This window comes from Vulpes lagopus, chromosome 11 (genome assembly GCF_018345385.1).
Source record: "Vulpes lagopus strain Blue_001 chromosome 11, ASM1834538v1, whole genome shotgun sequence".
NCBI classification, from domain to species: domain Eukaryota; kingdom Metazoa; phylum Chordata; class Mammalia; order Carnivora; family Canidae; genus Vulpes; species Vulpes lagopus.
In genome coordinates, this window is record NC_054834.1 from 6,443,636 (window position 1) to 6,463,832 (window position 20,197).

A 20,197-nucleotide genomic window follows, 5' to 3' on the forward strand; every position below is an offset into this window, starting at 1 on the left:
TATTTTGTCTTCTGTTTGCTTGACTGCTTAACTCTGTGTTGGTTTCTATCCATTAGATGAAACAATTACTTCTCTCAATCTTGAAGTGTCAGCCTTGTGTAGGAGACGAACCTTATTGTTCAACCTTAGCCCTAGGTCATAGTTTTATCTCAAACCTTTGTGATTGCCCAAGTAGCTTATTTTATTCTTAGTAGCTCCGAGTAGTTGAGGGTATTTAATACCAGTATGCCAAAGGGGAGGACCTCAGTCAACACCAAGATTCAGATGTTTGGAAGCCAGACCCTCAGGCAGCAGCTTTTAAAATATCCAAATATCCATAATCCCGTAAGACCATTACTGTAAGCCCTGTTGGCTACCAGAGCCATGCAGTCTGAAGGTGTCTACTTGCCAAGTCACAGTAAGTGGGACTCAGATGAATGTGAACTTTCTGGGAAATACTAGTGAGCAAGGCATAGGGAGAGTGCAAAATTGATGTCCTCGGCCTGTTTCTTAAGAGTACTTGTGTGGCCTTCAGATGTGTGCCAAACTTGAAGCTCCAGGACTACCAAGTAGGCCTTTCATGAAAAGGTAAGGGCGTATGTTTCAGTTTGCTTTCTGGGTAGTGCCCTGGGGGTGGTAGCCTGTCAAGAAATGTTTCCAGGTATTATGGTCCTGTGGAACCTACAAAATACAAGTTCCCATTGCCACCATTTCTTTCAGAAGTTCACAAATTTCCCCACACACTTGATTATGAATAAAAACATTTTGTTAGTGATGTCTTCCAACAGATGGCAGTGTGGTACTGTAATAGGACATATTAACAAAGATCGTACTGCTTCTTGTTAGCTGAAAAATAATTGCTTTAAGTTTTTACTTCAGGAAAACAATTAGGAATTTTTTAACTTAAGTTTTTAAAAAATTCCAGTTAGTTATATAGAGTGTTGTATTAGTTTAGGTGTACAATATATTAATTCAACAGCTCCGTACATCACCCTGTGCTCATCTTGACAAGTGTACTCCTTAATCCTCATCATCTATTTAACCCATCCCCCACTGACCACTTCTCCTCTGGTGGTCATCAGATTGTTCTCTATAATTGAGTTTGTTTCTTGCCTTGTCTCTCTCTCTCCCTCTTTTTTTCTTTCCTTTTTCCTTGTTTTGTTTTTTAAATTCCACATATGAGTGAAATCATGTATTTACCTTTCTCTGACTTATTTCACTCAGCGCTGTACTCTATAGCTTCATCCATGTTGTTACAAATGGCAAGATTTTATTCTTTTTTATGGCTGAATAGTTTTCCATTGTGTGTATATGTGTGTGTATGTATACATATGTATGCCACATTTATACATATATGTAAATTTTCATTAGCTATTTATCAATTGATGGACACTTAGGCTGCTTCCGTATCATGGCTGTTGTAAATAATGCTGCTATAAATATTGGAGTATGTGTATCCCTTTGAATTAGTGTTCTTCTATTTTTTGGGTAAATACCCATTAATGTAATTGCTGGATTTTTAACTCTTTGAGGAACCTTCATATGGTTTTCCAGAATGGCTGCACCAGTGTGCATTCCCACTAACAGTGCAAGAGGGTTCCCTTTTACTCCACATAATTGCTGATTGCTGTGAGGTGATGTCTCATTATAGTTTTGGTTTGTATTTCCCTGATGGTGAGTGATGTTGAACACCTTTTCTTGTGTCTGTTGGCCATCTGGATATCTTCTTCAGAGAAATGTATGTTGATGTCTTCTGTCCATTTAATTGGATTATTTGTTTTTTGGGTGTTGTATTTTATGTAAGTTCTTTATAAGTTTTGGATACTAACGCTTTATTGGATATGTCATTTGCAAATATCTTCTCCCATCAGGAGGTCACCTTTTAGTTCTGTTGATTGTTTCCTTCACTGTGCAGAAGCGTTTTAATTTGATATAGTTCTGGGCAGCCCCGGTGGCGCAGCAGTTTAGCGCTGCCTGCAGCCCGGGGCATGATCCTGGAGACCCTGGATCGAGTCCCATGTCGGGCTCTCTGCATGGAGCCTGCTTCTCCCCCTGCCTGTGTCTCTGCCTCTCTCTCTCTCTCTCTGCATTTCTATGAATAAATAAATAAAATCTTAAAAAAAAAAAAAAAAGAAGTGGGGCTTGGTCTCAGGACCCTGGGATCATGACCTGAGCCAAAGGCAGACATTTAACTGACTGAGCCACCCAGACACCTTTGCCATTGGAATTTTATAGGGATTACATTAAAACTATAGATGGCATTGGTTAGTATGCTATTTTAACATTATTAAATCTTTCAATTCATGAAATCAGAGTATATTTCCATTTATTTGTGTCTTCTTTCATTTCCTTCATTAGTGTCTTATAGTTTTCAGAATACAGATCTTTTGCCATCTTGGTTAAATGTAGTTCTAAGTATTCTATTATTTTTGGTGCTATTATAAAGGAGATTGTTTTCATTATTTCTTTTTTAGACATTTTATTGTGAGTTTATAGAAATGATATTGATGTTTGTATGTTGATTTTATATCTTATAACTACTGAATTTGTTGGTTAGTTTTAACAGTTCTTTTGGTGCAGTCTTTAGGATTTTATATATATATATATATATATATATATATATACAAATTTATATATATATATGTTATATATATATAAATATAAATATAAGATCATGTCATCTGCAGAGAGCGCAATTAGCTTCTTTTCTGGCTTGGATACCTTTTATTTTTTTCTTGCCTAATTGCACTGGCTAGGATTTCCAGTACTGTGTTGAATATAAATGATGAAATTTGTCTTGTTCTTGATCTTAGAGGAAAAACTTCCAGTATTTCACTGTTGAGTATGTTATTAGCTGTTGCATAGTCTTTTTTTTTTTTTAATATTTTATTTATTTATTCATGAGAGGCACAGAGAGAAAGGCAGAAAGACAGGCAGAGGGAGAAGCAGGCTCCCTGCACAGAGCCCGATGCGGGACTTGATCCAGGACCCTGGGATCATGACCTGAGCCAAAGGCAGATGCTCAACCACTGAGCCACCCAGGCATCCCTGCATAGTCTTATATAGCCTTTATTACATTGATGTACATTTCCTCCCCACTCTCTTTATTGAGTGTTTTTATCTTTAAAGGATGTGGAATTTTTGTCACATACTTTTTCTACATCTGTTATGATGATCATGTGATTTTACATGCTCATTCTGTTAAATCATATTGATTTGCAGATACTTAAGCCATCTCTGCATCTCGGGGTTAACTCCCACTTGATTGTGGTATATGACCTTTTAATGTACTATTGGATTTGGTTTACTAGTAATCATTTTGGGAATTTTTGCATCATATACATCCCATAATCTTTTTCTTATAGTGTCCTTATCTGGCTTTGGTATCAGGATAATGCTGGCCTCCTAAAATGAGTTTGTGAGTGTTCCCTTTTCTGTTGTTTGCAAGACTTTCAGAAGGATTGGTGTTCATTCTTTTCCAAATGTTTGGCAGAATTCACTATGGAATCCAGCTGATCCTGGCTTGTTGTTAGGAGTTTTTGGTTAGTGAGTCAGTCTCTGAATTATTCATTTTTAGTCTGTTCAGATTTTCTCTTTGTTCATGATTCAGGCTTGGTAGGTTGTATGTTTCTAGGAACTTTCCATTTCATCTAGGGTATCCAATTTGTTGGCATATAATTTGTTGGTTGTATACTTTGTTGCTTTTATAGTAGTTTTTTTGATCATTTATGTTTATGTCGTGTCAGATTTAATGTCCCCTGTTTAGTTTCTGATTTTATTTATTTGAATCTTTTTTTCCCCTGAGTCTGCTAAAGGATTGTGGATTTTGTTTATTTTATGAAAAAAAAAAAACAAAAACCCTCAGTTTTGTTGGCCTTTCTTTGTTTTTCTGGTCTCAGTTTTATTTATTTCTGCTCTCACCTTTATTATTTCTTTCAGCTGCCAACTTTAGGCTTAGTTTATTCTCTTTCTAATTCCTTGAGGTGTAAGGTTGGGTTATTTTTGAGATCTTTATTTTTTGTTAAGGTAGGCCTTTATTGCTATAACCCTTCATCTTATAACTGCATTTATCAAATCTCATGAATTTGGTATGTTTCCTTTTTCATTTGTTTCAAAATACTTTTGATTTCCCTTTTGACTTCTTTTGTGACTCATTGGTTGTTTAGTAATGTGTTGTTTAATTCCCACACATTGGTGAATTTTCCACTTTTTCTCTTGTCATTGATTTCTAGTTTCATGCTATTTTGGTCAGGAAAGATATTTGGTGTGACTTCAATCTTGTTATCTTGTTAAATTTTCTAAGACCTCTTTTTGACCAGTTTTATGATCTGTCTTGGAGTATATTTTGTGTGTACTTGAAAAAAATGTGTATTCTCATGCCTTTGAATGGAATGTTCTGGGAATGTCTGGGAGGTTCATTTTGTCTAATGTATAATTTAAGTCCAAGGTTTCCTTACTGGTTTTTTGAGTAAGCTATCCATTATTGAAAGTAGGGTATTGAAGTCCTCTCCTGTTGTTGTATTTTTATTTATTTAGCTGTTCATATGTGTTAATATTTGCTTAGTATATGTAGATACTTCATTTGTGGGTACTTATGATTGATATATCTTCTGGTGAATTTTTTTTTCCCTCTGGTGAATTGATCCCTTTATTATTATGTAACCTTTGTCTCTTCAATTTTTGAATGACAGTCTCTCTTCTCTGAAATAAATGTAGTTACTCTTACTCTCTTGGTTTCTGTTTGCAAAGAATATCTTTTTTATTCCTTCATTTTTTTAGCCTATGTAAGTACCTAAATCTGAAGTTTACCTTTTATATATATCAATCACACAGTTGGTTCTCGTTTTTACCTGCTCTGTCATGCTATGCCTTTTGGATGGAGAATTTAATCCAAGTACAGGCAAAGTAATTATTAATAAGTAAGGAATATTAATGTGATCTTACCATTTTCTTGCTGTTTTATAGTGTTCTCATTCTTCTATCTTCCTTTGGGAGTTGATGATTTTCTCTAACTTTCATTTCCTTATCTTTATCTTTTGTCTGTCTGCTACAAGGTTTTGCTTCTTGGTTACTATGCCATTTACATAAAACATCTTATAGATACAGTAGTCTATTTTATACTGATAACTGTTTTTAAAGATTTATTTATTTATTTATTCATGAGAGACACACACACGGAAAGAGAGAGAGACAGAGACACAGGCAGAGGGAAAAGCAGGCTCCATGCAGGAAGCCCAACGTGGGACTCGATCCCAGGTCTCCAGGATCACACCCTGAGCTGAAGGCGGTGCTAAACCACTGAGCCACCTGGGCTGCCCTGATAATAACTTTGAACACATACAAAAACTACATTTTATCCCTTTATCTTTTCTTTTGATGTCACAATTTATAACTAATTTACAAATTATTGTAACTATAGTTATATTTTTGTCTTTTAACCTTTATTTTGGAGTTAATTGGTTATTATATCCATATATTACAGTGTTAGAATATTCTAAGTTTGAGTTATACTTACTTTACCAGTACATGTTTTCATTTTACTAAATAGCATCCTTTCATTTCAGTTTAGAGAACTCCTTTCAACATTTTTTGTAAGGCAGGTGAGGTGGTGATAAACTCAGCTTTTGTTTGTCTGGAAATGTCTTTATTTCCTTCATTTCTGAAGGACAGCTTTGTTGGGTAACATGTTCTTGATTGTAATTGTTTTTCTTTTAGTATTTTGGATATATCATACTACTCTTTCTTGGCCTGTAAGATTTTTGCTGAGGAATTTGCTAATAGCCTTGTGAGGTTTCATTGTAATTGAGGGTTTTCCCAATTCTTTCCCTTTGAGACAGATTTATTTTAATCTGTCTTGGAGAAGGTAATTTAGGATTGAACTTGGATGTCTAAATTTTTTCTCAGATTTGAGAAATTCTCAGTTGTTATACCTTTAAGTAAGCTTTCTGTCCTTTCCCCCCTCATCTCCTTTTGAGACTGCAATGGTATGTAGACAATTTCTCTTAATGGTATTCTGTAGTTCACATGGGCAGCCTTCACTCTCTTTTACTCTTTTATTTGTTCTACTCTTACTGATAATTTCAAAAGCCCTGCCTTCTATTTCACAGACTTTTTTTCTTCTGTTTGATCCATTCTTCTGTTGCTACTCTCTATTGTATTTTTTTTTTCATTTCATTTATTGTATCCTTCAGCTCCAGAATTTGTGTGGTTCTTTTTTTGATTTTTACCTTTCTATAGAGTTCTAATTTTTTTTGCCCATTTCTTAATTCCACTGAATTTTCTGTCTGTGTTTTCTTGTAGTTCACTGAACTTCCTTAAAACAACTATATTTGGGATCCCTGGGTGGCACAGTGGTTTGGCGCCTGCCTTTGGCCCAGGGTGTGATCCTGGAGACCCGGAATCGAATCCCACGTCAGGCTCCTGGTGCATGGAGCCTGCTTCTCCCTCTGCCTGTGTCTCTGCCTCTCTCTCTCTCTCTCTGTGTGACTATCCTAAATTAAAAAAAAAAAACAACCTATATTTAATTTTTATTGGTTAAGTTACTGATCTCAGTTTCTTTGGGTTCAGTTATTGGAAAATTATTGTGTTTCTTTTGTGTTTTTATATTCCTTAATATTCACATTTTTTCTTTTTTTCTTTTTTAAATTTAAATTCAATTTGCCAATACCCAGTGGTCATCATATCATGTGCACTCCTTAATGCGTATCACCAAGTTACCCCATTCTCCCACTCGCCTCCTCTTCCACAACCCTTTGTTTCCCAGAGTTGAGAGTGTCTCCTGATTTGTCTTCCTCTCTAATTTTTCCCCACTTGGTTACCCCTCCTTCTCTTATGGTCCCTTTCACTATTTCTTATATTCCATATATTCATATTTCTTCATGTCTTGCATTGCTGTCTTTACATTTGAAGAAGCTGGGGATCCCTGGGTGGCTCAGCGGTTTGGTTCCTGCTTTTGGCCCAGGGCACAATCCTGGAGTCCCGGGATCGATCCTCATCGGGCTCCCGGCATGGAGCCTGCTTCTCTCTCTGCCTTTGTCTCTGCCTCTCTCTCTCTCTCTCTCTCTCTCTCTCTGTGTCTATCATAAATAAATTAAAAAATCTTTAAAAAAAAATGAAGAAGCTGTCACCTCTTCCAGTCTTTATTCCTGGTTTTGGGAGAGAAATATCTTTTTCAGTCCTGTATGGGATTTAGTCTTTCTCAGACCTCTTCTATGAATACACTTGCTCCACACTTCGTGCTCCCTTCTTGTGGCAGAATTCTTAAACTTGTATGCCTTCTCTCAATCCTGCAAAGCTGGATTAGATGATACCAGCTTCCCTTTTGCTGGTGATGCTGAATGTTTAAGTTTGTGGTTTCTCCAAGACTGGCTTTCCAGGCATGCTCACCTGCAAGAACTAGTTTTAGCTGCCATAGGGAGAATGCAGGGTGCTTTGCACAGTGGTGTGCTTCTATGGGTGAGGTATGTGGAGCACTGGGGGTGCCCATTGATCAGCTGCAGGAACTGTAGGCAAGGCATCCCAAGCAGCTGAAGGGCATGCCTCTTTTTGTTAAATTGAAGAATAATTGACATACAATATCCTATTATTTTCAGGTGTACATAATACTGATTTGATACTTCATGTGTTACAAAATAATCTCTAAAAATCTAGTTACCATCGGTCAGTATACAAAATCATTAGGAAGTTACTGAATGTATACCTATGCTGTACTTTTAATCCTCATGGTTTATTATTTTTTTTATAACTAGAAGTTTGTACTTTTTAATCCTCTTAATTTATTTTGTTCATGCCTCTTTGGTTGCCAACAGTATGTTTTCTGTATCTATTAGTCTGTTCTTTCATTTGTTGTGGGTTTTATGTGTGTGTGTGTAAACTCCTACAGTATTTGTCTTTGTATATGACTTATTTACTGATTATCATACCTGCTAGGTCCATCCATGTTGTTTCAAATGTTAAAATTTTGTCCCTTCTTATGGCTGAGGAATATTCCAATATATATATATATATATATATATATATATATATATATATATATGTATGTATATATATATATATCCCATCTTTTTATCCAGTTATTTGTTGATGAGCATGTAAATTTCTTGCATACCTTGGCAATTACAAATAATGTTTATTGACCATAGGGATACTTATATATCTTTGGGTTGTATTTCCTTTCTTTCTTTTTTTAAGAATTTATTTATTTATTCATGAGAGACACAGAGAGAGAGGCAGAGACACAGGCAGAGGGAGAAGCAGGCTCCTCTTGGGGAGCCTGATGTGGGACTTGATCCTGGGACTCTGGGACCACACCCTGAGCGAAAGGCAGATGCTCAATCACTGAGCCACCCAGACGTCCCTGGGTTGTGTTTTCTTTGGACGAATACCCAGAAGTGGAATTGCTGGATTGTGCAATAGTTCTATTTTTAAGTTTTTGAGGAACCATCATACTGTTTTCCATAATAGCTGCATGAATTACATTCCCAACAGTGTATGAGGGCTCTTCTTTCTCCATATTTTCACTAGCACCTGTTATTTTTGTCTTTTTGAAAATTGCCAATCTGAAAGGGTAAGGTGATAATTTCACTGTGGTTTTGATTTGCATTTCTTTGATTAGTAAGATTGAGCATCTATTCATGTACCTCTTGGCCATCTGTGTATCTTCTTTGGAAAAATGTCTGGTCATGTACCCAATCTTTTTTTAAATTGAATTATATGTTTTTTGGGTGTTTAGTTGTATAAGTTCTCTATGTACTTTGAATACTAATCCTTTTTCAGACATATGATTTGCAAATATCATTCGATTTTTTATTGTATTTTAATCTATCATTCGATAGATTTTTAGTTCCGTTGACTGTTTCCTTTGCCGCTCAGAAGCTTTTTATTTTGATGTAGTCCCCAAAATTTATTTTTACTTTTGTTTCCCTTGTATCAGAAGACATATCTAGAAAAATGTTCTTATAGCTGATGTCAGAGAAATTAATGCTTGTGCTTTTTACTAAGACTTTTATGGTTTCAAGTCTCACATTTCGAATTTATTTTTGTGTAGGGTGTAAGGAAGTGGTCCAGTTTCATTCTTTTGCATGTAGCTGTCCAGTTTTCCCAACATGACTTATCTTTTTCCCATTGTGTATTCTTCCTTTGTCAAAAATTAATTGAATGTATAATTGTGGGCTTATTTCTGGGTTTTCTATTCTGTTTTTTTGATCTATGTGTCTGTTCTTGTGCCAGTACTATACTGTTACTACAATTTCATAATATAACTTTAAGTCTGGAATTGTGATACCTCCACTTTGTTTTTTCAAGATTGTGTTGACTGTTCAATCTTTTACATTTCCATATAAATCTTAAGATTATTTACTTTCTGTGAAAATACCATTAGCATTTTGATAGGGATTGCATTGAATTAGTAAATTGCTTTGGGAGTATGAACATTTTAACAATATTCTTTCAATCCAGAGCATGGAACAACTTTCCATTTATTTGTGTCATCTTCACTTTGTTTCATCAATGTCTTAGAGTTTTCTGTTTACAAGTTTATTCCCTGCATGGTTAAATACACTCCTAATTATTTTATTCTTATTTTTGGAATTGTAAATGGGATTGTTTTCTTATTTTCTTTTCCTAGTAGTTTCATATTAGTGTATAGATATGCAACAGATTTTTGTGTATGGATTTTGTATTCTGCAGCTTTACTGAATTTATTTGCTCTAGCAATTTTTTTGGTGAAGTCTTTAGAGTTTTCTTTATATAGTATCATGCCAAGTATCATGCCAATTAGTGACAATTTTAGTTCTTCCTTTCCAATTTGGATGCCTTTTATTTTTTTCTATTGCCTAATTGCTCTGGCTAGTGCTTCCAATACTGTGTGATTTTCTCTTTTGATTATCTATCCATTTGTGAAAGTGAGGTATTAAAGTTCCTACTATTACTGTATTGTCTATTTCTTCCTTAGGTCTGTTGATATTTTCTTTATATATTTGGGTTCTCCTATATTGTGTGTACATATGTTTAACAAATATCATTTCTTTTGTTAGATTAACCCCTTTGTCATTACATAATCGCCTTGTCTGTTATTATGGGCTTTGTCTTAACATCTGTTTTGTCTGATTTATATTGGGGTATATTTACGTGAAATTTCTTTTGGTTCCTATTTGCATGAAATATTTTTTTCCCATCTCTTCTCTTTCAGTCTATGTATGTCCTTATAACTGAAATGAATTTATTATAGATAGCATATACATCGGCCTTGTTTTTTTTTTAATCTATTTAACCACTCTGTGTCTATTAATGGAGGATTGAATCCATTTACATTTAAAGTAATTATTGATAGGTGTATACTTATCGCCATTTTTAAAATTGGTTTCTACGACAAATACCCACCATTTGCTTTAATGTGGATGGAACTGGAGGGTATTATGCTGAGTGAAATAAGTCAATCGGAGAAGGACAAACAGTGTATGTTCTCATTCATTTGGGGAATATGAATAATAGTGAAAGGGAATATAAAGGAAGGGAAAAGAAATGTTGGGAAATATCAGGAAGGGAGACAGAACATAGAGTCTCCTAACTCGGGGAAAAGAACTAGCGGGGGTGGAAGGGGAGGAGGGCGGGTGTTGGAGGGGAATGGGTGACGGGCACTGAAGTGGACACTTGACGGGATGAGCACTGGGTGTTTTTCTGTATGTTGATAAATTGAACACCAATAAAAATTAATTAAAAAAAATAAAATTGGTTTCTAGCTATTTGTAGAAACTTTTAAAAAAGTAGAGTCTTAGGTCCTGCCTTCAACCCATTTGATTTATAATTTCCAAGAATTCGTGATAAAATTGTACTCATGGGTAAAAATCATTAGTCTGGTTCATCTGTTGTCCATCTTAAATGTATTGCCTTGTATTACTAATGTGGCCTGAAGAGTACAGAATGAGGTTGATCTGTGTCTTTCCTGAATGTAGTTCCCGTGGTCTCATGTGTATAAGAAAATTGTTCTCTTCTGCTCAGTTACATCACTGTGGATCATAGTGACCCCTTAATCTTTATATGATCCTATAATACTTAGTTTTAATTTATGTCTATTTATGTTAGAAACCAAATTCCAGGGTTTCTGCTGTCACTGAAGTTGAATTGTAAAAAGCATAGAGTGAGATCTTACATGGTCTTCTTCATGTGTTAAAGATCTAAACATCTTTCATTTCTTAAATCTTAAAGGTGCCAAAATTCAAGGGGAAAAAAAGGCAAAAAAAAAAAAAAAAAAAAAGCCGCCAAAAAAAAAAAAAAAAAAAAACAACCCGGAAAGAAAAAAAAAAAAAAAGAAAACCAAACAAACAAATCTAGTATTGTTTTCAAAGATTACTTTGCTAGGGGCAGTAATGTCAAAAGTCTCCCATCTGACCTGGTATATTTATTTACAGGGAAACCCTGATGGCTGCCTGGCTGTTGTTTTAGTATTACTTATATATTCCCAAGTGGAAAATCTGGTTTTTCAGCTCAGTTGTGAAACAAATATCACATGGATATTAGCAGTTTTCAGTGATAGAAAAAGCTTAGCAGGTGAAGGTTTTAGTTAAGATCTGATATCTAATACTTTCTTTCCCATATTTAATTTGAGACATCAGTGATATCTATTAGAGTTGGAAAGATGAAATGAGACCATTGATGTCAAGTACGTACCACACTGCCTAGTTTCTAAAGAAATATTAGTTCATAGTATATAAGTTCTGTGAGTGTGCTTTGTTCAAGCCAGACTGTATCTAAGAATCATCCACAAATCTTTTCTTTCCTTTACCTACCAGAGATCTATTTCATCTTAATAGGTCTTCAAATGGGAGTTAGACATAACCCACATTTTATAACAGTTGAACATTAGTAGGTAATAATTAAGTCCTTCAGGACACCATATTCTCTTATGCCTTTATTAGTAGTAAACATTACGGGTTTTCTAGAGCTCTAAAAGGATTGTAGTAATTTTCACTTCTGGCAAAATTGGTACTATTAGTACCAATCTTCATAAAATTGCCATCATTGACAGAAATCATTATCTTAACATTACCCATAATAAGTTGAATAGGTATTAAAATAATATTTTATTGTTATTTTTATTTGTATATTTATTTTTAGGCTTAACATTTCTGTGTGAGTTTATAGGCATATAGGATATTGTATTGTAAAGTGTACACTTTGCACAAAGACACTCCAGGATTCACATTTTAGACTTTGCAGTTTTATGGCCTCAGACAAGTTATATAATTCTCCTAGGCTTGCTGTACCATATTTTTTAAGTAGGCTAATAGGACTTAGGTGTACACAGGGTTGTCACAATCTTTGAAATACATTTATATGAAAATGCAAAAGAGTAAAAAGAGTCAAGGCATTCTTCAAGAACAAAGTGGAATAGCTTATTTTATTAGATTTCAAGATTTTAATGAAGTTAGATTAATAAAGACAATATTCTTGGTTCAATAGATCAGCAGAACAAAATAAGGACTATAGAAACAAACATGTGTATATATAGACATTTGATATATGGGAAAGCTGACATGCAGAACAGTAGGAACAGTGGTGTTTCAGTAAATGATGCTAGAGCATCATGCATATTTATATGGAACAAAGTGAATCAAGTATATCATACCACACCTAAAATAAATTTCCAGGGGATTGTGGATCTACTTGTGAAAGGCAAAACAATAAATATTATAGGAGACAATATAGGAAAGTATTTACGTGACCTAAGAATATAAAAAGTTTTTTTAAACAGGACACAAAAAGGATTTTAACCCTAAATGAAAAAATAATAAATTGGATTTTATCAAACTGAAGAATTTCTGTTTATCTAAAATCACCTTAAGCAAGTAAAAGGCAAGCTACTTCTATAAAGTAGAAGATATTTGTAACTCTCTGACAAGGAGCTCAAAAATAGGATATAAGTAAGACTACAGATTGGTGAGAAAAAGACAGCCTAATAGAAAAATGAGTGAAAGACTTGAACAAGTACTTCACCAAAAGGATGTCCAAATGTCCAGTAAAAAGAAGAAAAGTTGATTGAAACCACAAGTCATTAGAGGGATAAAAATTAAAACCATAATGGCATACAACTACTACACACTTACCAGAAGAGTAAAATTTAAAAGAATAATAATAGTTTGTGGGAGTATGGAGCATGAAATTCTTATACACTATTGGTAAGATATGTATTGGTGTACCATTTTGGTAAACTGGCAGTGTAGAAGCTGAATATATACATACTCTGTGACCCTGCAATCCAGTTCCCTACAGAAATACCATACATGTGTATAACCAAGTGATATATATATATATATATATATATATATATATATATATATATATATGAATGTTTATGGCAGCATAATTTGGTCTAGCTATATGTTAGGGGGTGGGATGTGCATCAATATTATAGTAGGTAGTAAGTCATTATACGTTCCTACCTTGGAAAATCTTACTGTAGTAAAAATGAACAAACTCAGTTCATCCAACAAAATGTATGTATTTAGAAAACATAATGTTGAGCAAAAACCCACATGCAAAAGAATGTGTACTGTATGATCTCAGTGTTTAGACGTCATGGTAGTTACCCTTGGAGAGGAGGAAGGATTTAATAATCAGGCAGAAATGAGAAATATCTGCTGGGGTACTGGCAGTGCTTTATTTCTAGCTTTTCATGGTGACTACATAGATTCTTGCTTTGTTATAACTTATTAAGCTGAATATTTATGTTTTGTGTTCTTTTCTTTGAGTGTTAAACTTCAATAGAAAAATAAGGAAAGAACTACCCAGCTTTACAATACCCAGCAGATATTCAGTATGAGATTTTCCTTCTGACCTCTCAATCTAATTTGTGAATGCTTGCCTGTGTCCTTTGGTTACTGATTGCTTTTGGGCTTGATATTATACTTAAAAATTTTAACTCTTTAAAGATTAGATAGGAACAGTGTTAGCCATTGCGCATACACAAAGTGACTTTGCCCTTGAAAATTCAGATGCTCCAACTTTGTGTGATCCACGAACAGTATAATTTTTTAAGTTTGATGGAAGTGTAATGAAACACTTTTATGCCACATTTGTTGTTTCTTTTAATTTTCATCAAAGAAAAGTCTTAATTGTTTTTTTTTAATTTTTTTTATTATTTATTTATGATAGTCATACAGAGAGAGAGAGGCAGAGACATAGGCAGAGGGAGAAGCAGGCTCCATGCACCGGGAGCCTGACGTGGGATTTGATCCCGGGTCACCAGGATCACACCCTGGGCCAAAGGCAGGCGCCAAACCGCTGCCCCACCCAGGGATCCCGAAAAGTCTTAATTGTAAATAAAGCTGTCACTTTTTTGAGGGTATATTTTTCTATTGTTTTAAGCCTTATTGTAACTCAGGAGGTTTGTGGTTTTATGAAAGTGACATATATTCTGTGTTAAATTAAAAAAATTTAATATATATATTCTAATTGCAATTGGAATATTGTTTTTGAAGTTTATATTTTCTTTTTTTTAAATTTTTATTTATTTATGATAGTCACACACAGAGAGAGAGAGAGGCAGAGACACAGGCAGAGGGAGAAGCAGGCTCCATGCACCGGGAGCCCAATGTGGGATTCAATCCCGGGTCTCCAGGATCGCGCCCTGGGCCAAAGGCAGGCGCCATACTGCTGTGCCACCCAGGGATCCCTGAAGTTTATATTTTCTAATTGTTCTTACTTGTAAGAACATTGTTGATTTTTATGGTGATCATTTATATCACACTTGATTCAGTAGTATTCCTGGTTGTGATGAAAAGGTGATTGAAGTCATCCTTATTGAGTCCTACCTCCACACACATGCGCAAGCACGTGCGCGCACACCCACCCACCCACCCACCCACACACACACACACACTTTTTAAAATAAGTAAAATTTCTCTGTATTTTCTTCACTAAATACAAGTGACATTCTTTCATGGCCATGCATAAACCTCTGAATAATTAAGAAGGCTCATAGGGTAAATGAAAGGCCCAGACCAGAATTTAAACAGATTCAAGACATAGACCAGAAAGGAAAATCACTGAAGATTCTAATATTAGTGCATACCTTTTTAGCTTTTGAATTGACATACTCTACACATGTATACAAAAGATTTTCTTTCAAGTAAAAGATAAAAAAGCTGAATTTTTTCTCAACTTTTATTTGTTACTAAAAGAGCTTTTATACTCTATTCTTTAAAAGTAAGTTAGTGGTAAAGAAGTATTTTTTTAAATGAAAAAGATACTTCAAAGTAATATAATTGATTTAAGTCTAGTAAACACTTTGGTTTTCTTTGTAGCTTTCTTTTGTAGGAATGAAAACAGATACGGTAGACAGTATATGTCACTGTAAACTCATTACTGCTGTTTATAAAATGACGTTATTAGTCCATATTATGATTTCTGTGAGGCAAGGGACCCTTTTAAGCCTCTGATGGCCTGAGAATACTTAACTTTTTTATAGAGCATCTAGTAGGAAGGTCTGTTTCCTGGGTGCAGAGGCCAGTATTACTATAGCTTCATTTTTCTCAACTCACTACGTTTGTAAACTAAAGATTATTTCCATCTCATTTTTGAAAACTGAATTATTGTGATAAAATGCAGCAAGTCAATGTGAGTTGAATATTAAAGTATAAACTTAAGTTTAAAATATATATGTTTAAGTTGATATATATGTGTATATATACGTATATGTATACATATACGTATATATACATATACGTATATGTATATATATATATGTGTGTGTGTGTGTGTGTATGTATAAGGATGTTCCTACATTTTTAGAAAGCTGATCAGTGCTTCTGTGCTAGCTGTGATATTACCAGAATTGAGACCAAAATTTGATAGAATGTGGGTCTAAAGAATTTTTCTCAGCTCTGGTTACTTCCAGAGGTTTGCTTTTTTCATTCTTTGTTTGGGAAATTTCATACTTCCACAAAATTGGAGAGCATAGGATAACAGATACCCATGTGTTTATGACCCAAATTCAACAATTATCAAAAGCTTTAATTTGTAGTGATGTTGGAATATTATTACTGATTTGATGTTTTACATTACTTCTTTGTGATCCATACTTTATTCTCCAATTTAAAGAATAAATTTGCCACCAAATGATGCTAAATATTTAGAGCCTGCTTTGAATAAGGTCCATCAAAATCACAGGACATCCTGGATTTGCGGGCACAGTCTTGATTTTTATTTCATGAGGGACACTAAAGAAACAGAAATTAAATCTTTCCTTGTCCTTTACATACTTACAAAGAGATATTAAATATGTATATATACATATATAGATATTTAAATATACTTATATACTTAACATAGATCTCCCAGGTGAAGAATCAAAAGAATAGACTGAAAATGTACTCCAAATAGTCCCAGGCCCTGAAAGTTGTATATTGATAAGTTAGGCTGACTCTGATCCCCAGGAATTCCCCTCTTCCTGCCTAATTTTTCCTTCAACATATTCTTCAAATGCCTCTGGCTATACCTTCCAAGATAGCTCTCATTCTGAAATGATAATGTCTATGATATGCTAATTACGTGTTGGGATGTTAAGAACATTCTAAATATATGTGGTATTATTTGTAAGATATTAAATAAGCTTCTAGGGCAAATTGAATCAATTAAAACATTTCCTAACAGAATTGTTTAACATTTCCTTTTTGTGGCTATGTGATAGTGGTACTGCCTGTGGTAAAAAGAGTCAAGTGGAAGTCTAGGCAGTCTTTCAAGGTTGGAAACTGTATTAGAGCAAACATAAAACACACCCATGCTGATTAGTACTTAGAAAAAACTCTTCACCTTTTTTTTTTTAAACAAATAATAAGTTGATTCTGCAAATCCCTTGGCTCATTTTAAACAGATATAATTAACTCTGTAATTAATAAAGTGAATAAGAACTTTTAATTAAATCATAACAACTGCCTTGGTTACAGCTAAAAGCATGTATTTCTCTTCTTAGAAACATATGAAATAAGCACTCCTCATTGTTGTGCTTCCTATAAAATTTACCAAGTGATGGGTATATGTGCTTTTTTCCACATTTGATCCTACTTTATCAGAATACTGGATTCAACTTTAAGGGTGTGTTCTTTCACAAGCATCTCTCAATTAGAATGTCTTTACCTCCCACTCCTATAATTTGATGAAGGCAGTCAAGATATAATTATAGCTTCCCTAACCCACCCCATTCCGAGTTTTCCCAAGCCCTGGATGCCTATGCAGTGCTAAAATAAAGCCCTGGGGAATTTGAAACTTTCTGGTTGCAAAGCTGTTTATGCTAATATGAAGTGGTGGTGGTGAGGGCTGTGGCTTTCAAATAGGCAGATGCTTTTTCAGGATGGATATATCAGCCCTTTTGTAGATGGATTATGTGTGTGATAGAAGCTTTATGCTTGGTGTGCCTTCCTAGCCATATCTAATTGTAAAGTTTAATCAGTAACAACTAGTAATGGGCCTTTAAAGTATGTTGAAGCTTCGATTAATGTCCTTGGAAACTAGGTACCCAAGATCATGTGCAAGTATGACACACTACTGCTGATTCATACCTCACAACAACTAACACAATTTATACAAATAATTAGCATAATGGAATTATTCTCCTGCCATTTAGCTATCATCATTTTTGGCTCATGGCTATCTCCTGCATCAACTTGTTTATTTAACCTGACGGTTAAACAACCATATCACTGTGGTTATATAGCAGGTTTTGCATTGCCTTTTTCCTGATATACTCTAAGTTTCTGTATAAATATTAGTGAGTGACAGGTATTCAGTATCTTTACACTGTATCAGAGTAAGGAAACCACAGCATTAAGGGGTTTGTCATTTATACCAGTCAGCTGGGTTTATGCCTCTGCATTTGTGGATTGTGTCTCAGGTTTCATGTTTGAGATTTTTAAAAACAATCTTGCTTATGCGCAAGTGGGTTGTTTTGAATCACTGAAAGTAATCTAACCTGTGATTTATCTGCAGACTAAACATTTCTTTATCATATTGTGCGTGACTCTCTTTTTTTTGACCTTGCAAAAGCCAGTTTTTCTAAGATAATGCTTCATTTTTCACATTTTCAATAATATATATTCATAAGATCATACTGAAGTATTTATCTTTCTGCAACTTGCTTTTCATTAGGTTACTATTGTGGTTTTTAACTACAAGCATGTTGATGATTCTAGGTTGGTCATTCATTTTAGCTGTTAATTAGTATTCCATTATGTACCTATTATAATTTACACATTTCCCATTGGTAGATATTTAGATTTCTGATTGTTTTACTTTTCCCATTGGTAGATATTTAGATTTCTGATTGTTTTACTTTTACAAACAATGTGGCAGTGGGTATTCTTGTAGGGGTCTCCATGTGTATTTGTGAGAGAATTGTTCTAGGCCCTAGAACATATATCCTAGACTATATATATATATATATATATATATATATATATATACACGTATATATACATATATACACACACACACACACACACACAGATGTGCAGTTGCTGAATTAAAGGGTATATGCATCTTCAGCTTTACTAGATACCGCCAAATTGTTCTGTAAAGTACTCCCATTAATTTGTATTCCCACCATTGGCATATAAAAGTTTTTGTTCCATATTCTCATCATTTTCTCATCATTCTTGGTTTTATCAGACTTAAATTCCAGGCAGAAGGAAAAACATGAGAAGACCTTGATGTGTAGCATGTCACAAACTGCAAGGAAGCCAGGGCAGCTAGAAGTAAGGGGGTAAAAGGAGATGAGGTAAGAGAATTAATAGGGAGCTTCATAGGCTATTGTAAAGACTTGGTCTTTTACCTTGAGTGTGATTACTACCTGAAATGTGAAGGTTTTTAACAGGGGAGTGATATAATCTTATTTAGGTTTTAAAAGGATTGCTGTAGTTGCTGTGTTAAGAGGACAGTGTAAGAGAGGCTAAAGGAGGAAACAGAAGACTAATTAGGAGGCTGTTATAATTTAGGTAAAAGATGATGTGTTGTGCCCAAGATTGCAAATCCAAGAAACCACCGAGGAGCCGACACCAATGAAAGCGCACGAGGGTTTATTTACAAGCTCGAGCTTGGGTCCAAGTGTACCCAACACAGCGGAGCAGGGACTTGGACCCCGAAGTGGGTTACAGGTGGGTTTTTTATAGGCTGGTCTAGGGGATTTTCAGAAAGGATGGAAGAATTTCTGAAGTTCTGTTTACATTTTGATATGGGGCTTTCAAGGGCATTGAGCTCTGTTCTCATTCTAATATGGGACTTTCTACCACAGGTGTGGGCTCTGTTGTCTTCCTGATATGGGATTCTCTGCCGAGGGCAATTCTGAGCTCTGTTGTCTTTCTGATATGGGATTACCTGACGAGGACATTGAGGACATTCTGCAGTTTTTCCTATTAAGTTCAGCTCTTATTCACAGGGGCCTAAGATAGCTGTACTTGTGCTAATGCTAAACTTGAGGTGGAATGGCCTTGATTTTTCTCGGCCTCCACATTTCCTGTTCCGCTGTGTCGGGTATACTTGGACCCAAGCTCGAGCTTGCAAATAAACCCTCATGCGCTTGCATCGGTGTCGGCTCCTCAGTGGTTTCTCGGATTCGCAATCTTGGGCACAACAGATGGTGACTTAGTCCAGGGTGAAGATAAAGGTGGTGAAGAGTGTTCTAGATATATTTTGAAAGTAGACTTAACAAGGCACGCTGATATGTTAGATATGGAATGTGAGAGAAAAAGTACAAAGATTTTGGCCTGGACTACTGGAAGACTAAGAGTTGCCGTTCACTGAAAGGGATCTGTGGGAGCAGGGAGGAGAGAGAAATCAGGAATTTGATTTTGATCAAGTTATAGATGCTTCCGTAGCATTCAGGCTAAGATGTTCCATATGCAGGTAGATCCAAGAGTCTGGAATATAAAGAAGTCTGAGCGAGAAGTATGGATGTCAGCATAGAGGAGTGGTTTAAAGCCATGAGATTGGATGAAGAAATGAGAGCAGAGATAAAAAAGAAGTCCAAGAAGATCCCTGGGCCAGTCCAGCATTTACAGGTGAGAGGATAAGGTTTACCAGTAAGAGAGAAGAGGATAAGGTTTATCAGTAAGAGAGACTTAAAAAGAGTGCTCAGCAAGGAGGAGGAGAACCACGAGTGAATAGTGTACTGGAAGCCTAGTGTAGAAACTGTTTCAAAGGAGGATTGGTCGGCAGTATTGAATATGCT

At 35.0% G+C, this 20,197-nt stretch overlaps 1 protein-coding gene across 5 annotated transcripts in view; it reads left to right on the plus strand.

Moving 5' to 3' along the window:
- The window catches only part of LOC121501731 (cytochrome c oxidase assembly factor 1 homolog), a 68,378-nt gene that overhangs the window by 9,872 nt on the left and 38,309 nt on the right, over positions 1 to 20,197 (plus strand). The window contains exon 1 of one of the 5 annotated variants that reach the window (XM_041774072.1): positions 20,003 to 20,027. The exons of the other annotated variants lie outside the window; for them this stretch is intronic. The gene's annotated coding sequence lies outside the window, so the exon portion shown is untranslated. Of the gene's footprint in view, positions 1 to 20,002; positions 20,028 to 20,197 lie in introns of those variants that run through there. 5 annotated transcript variants of the gene reach the window in all.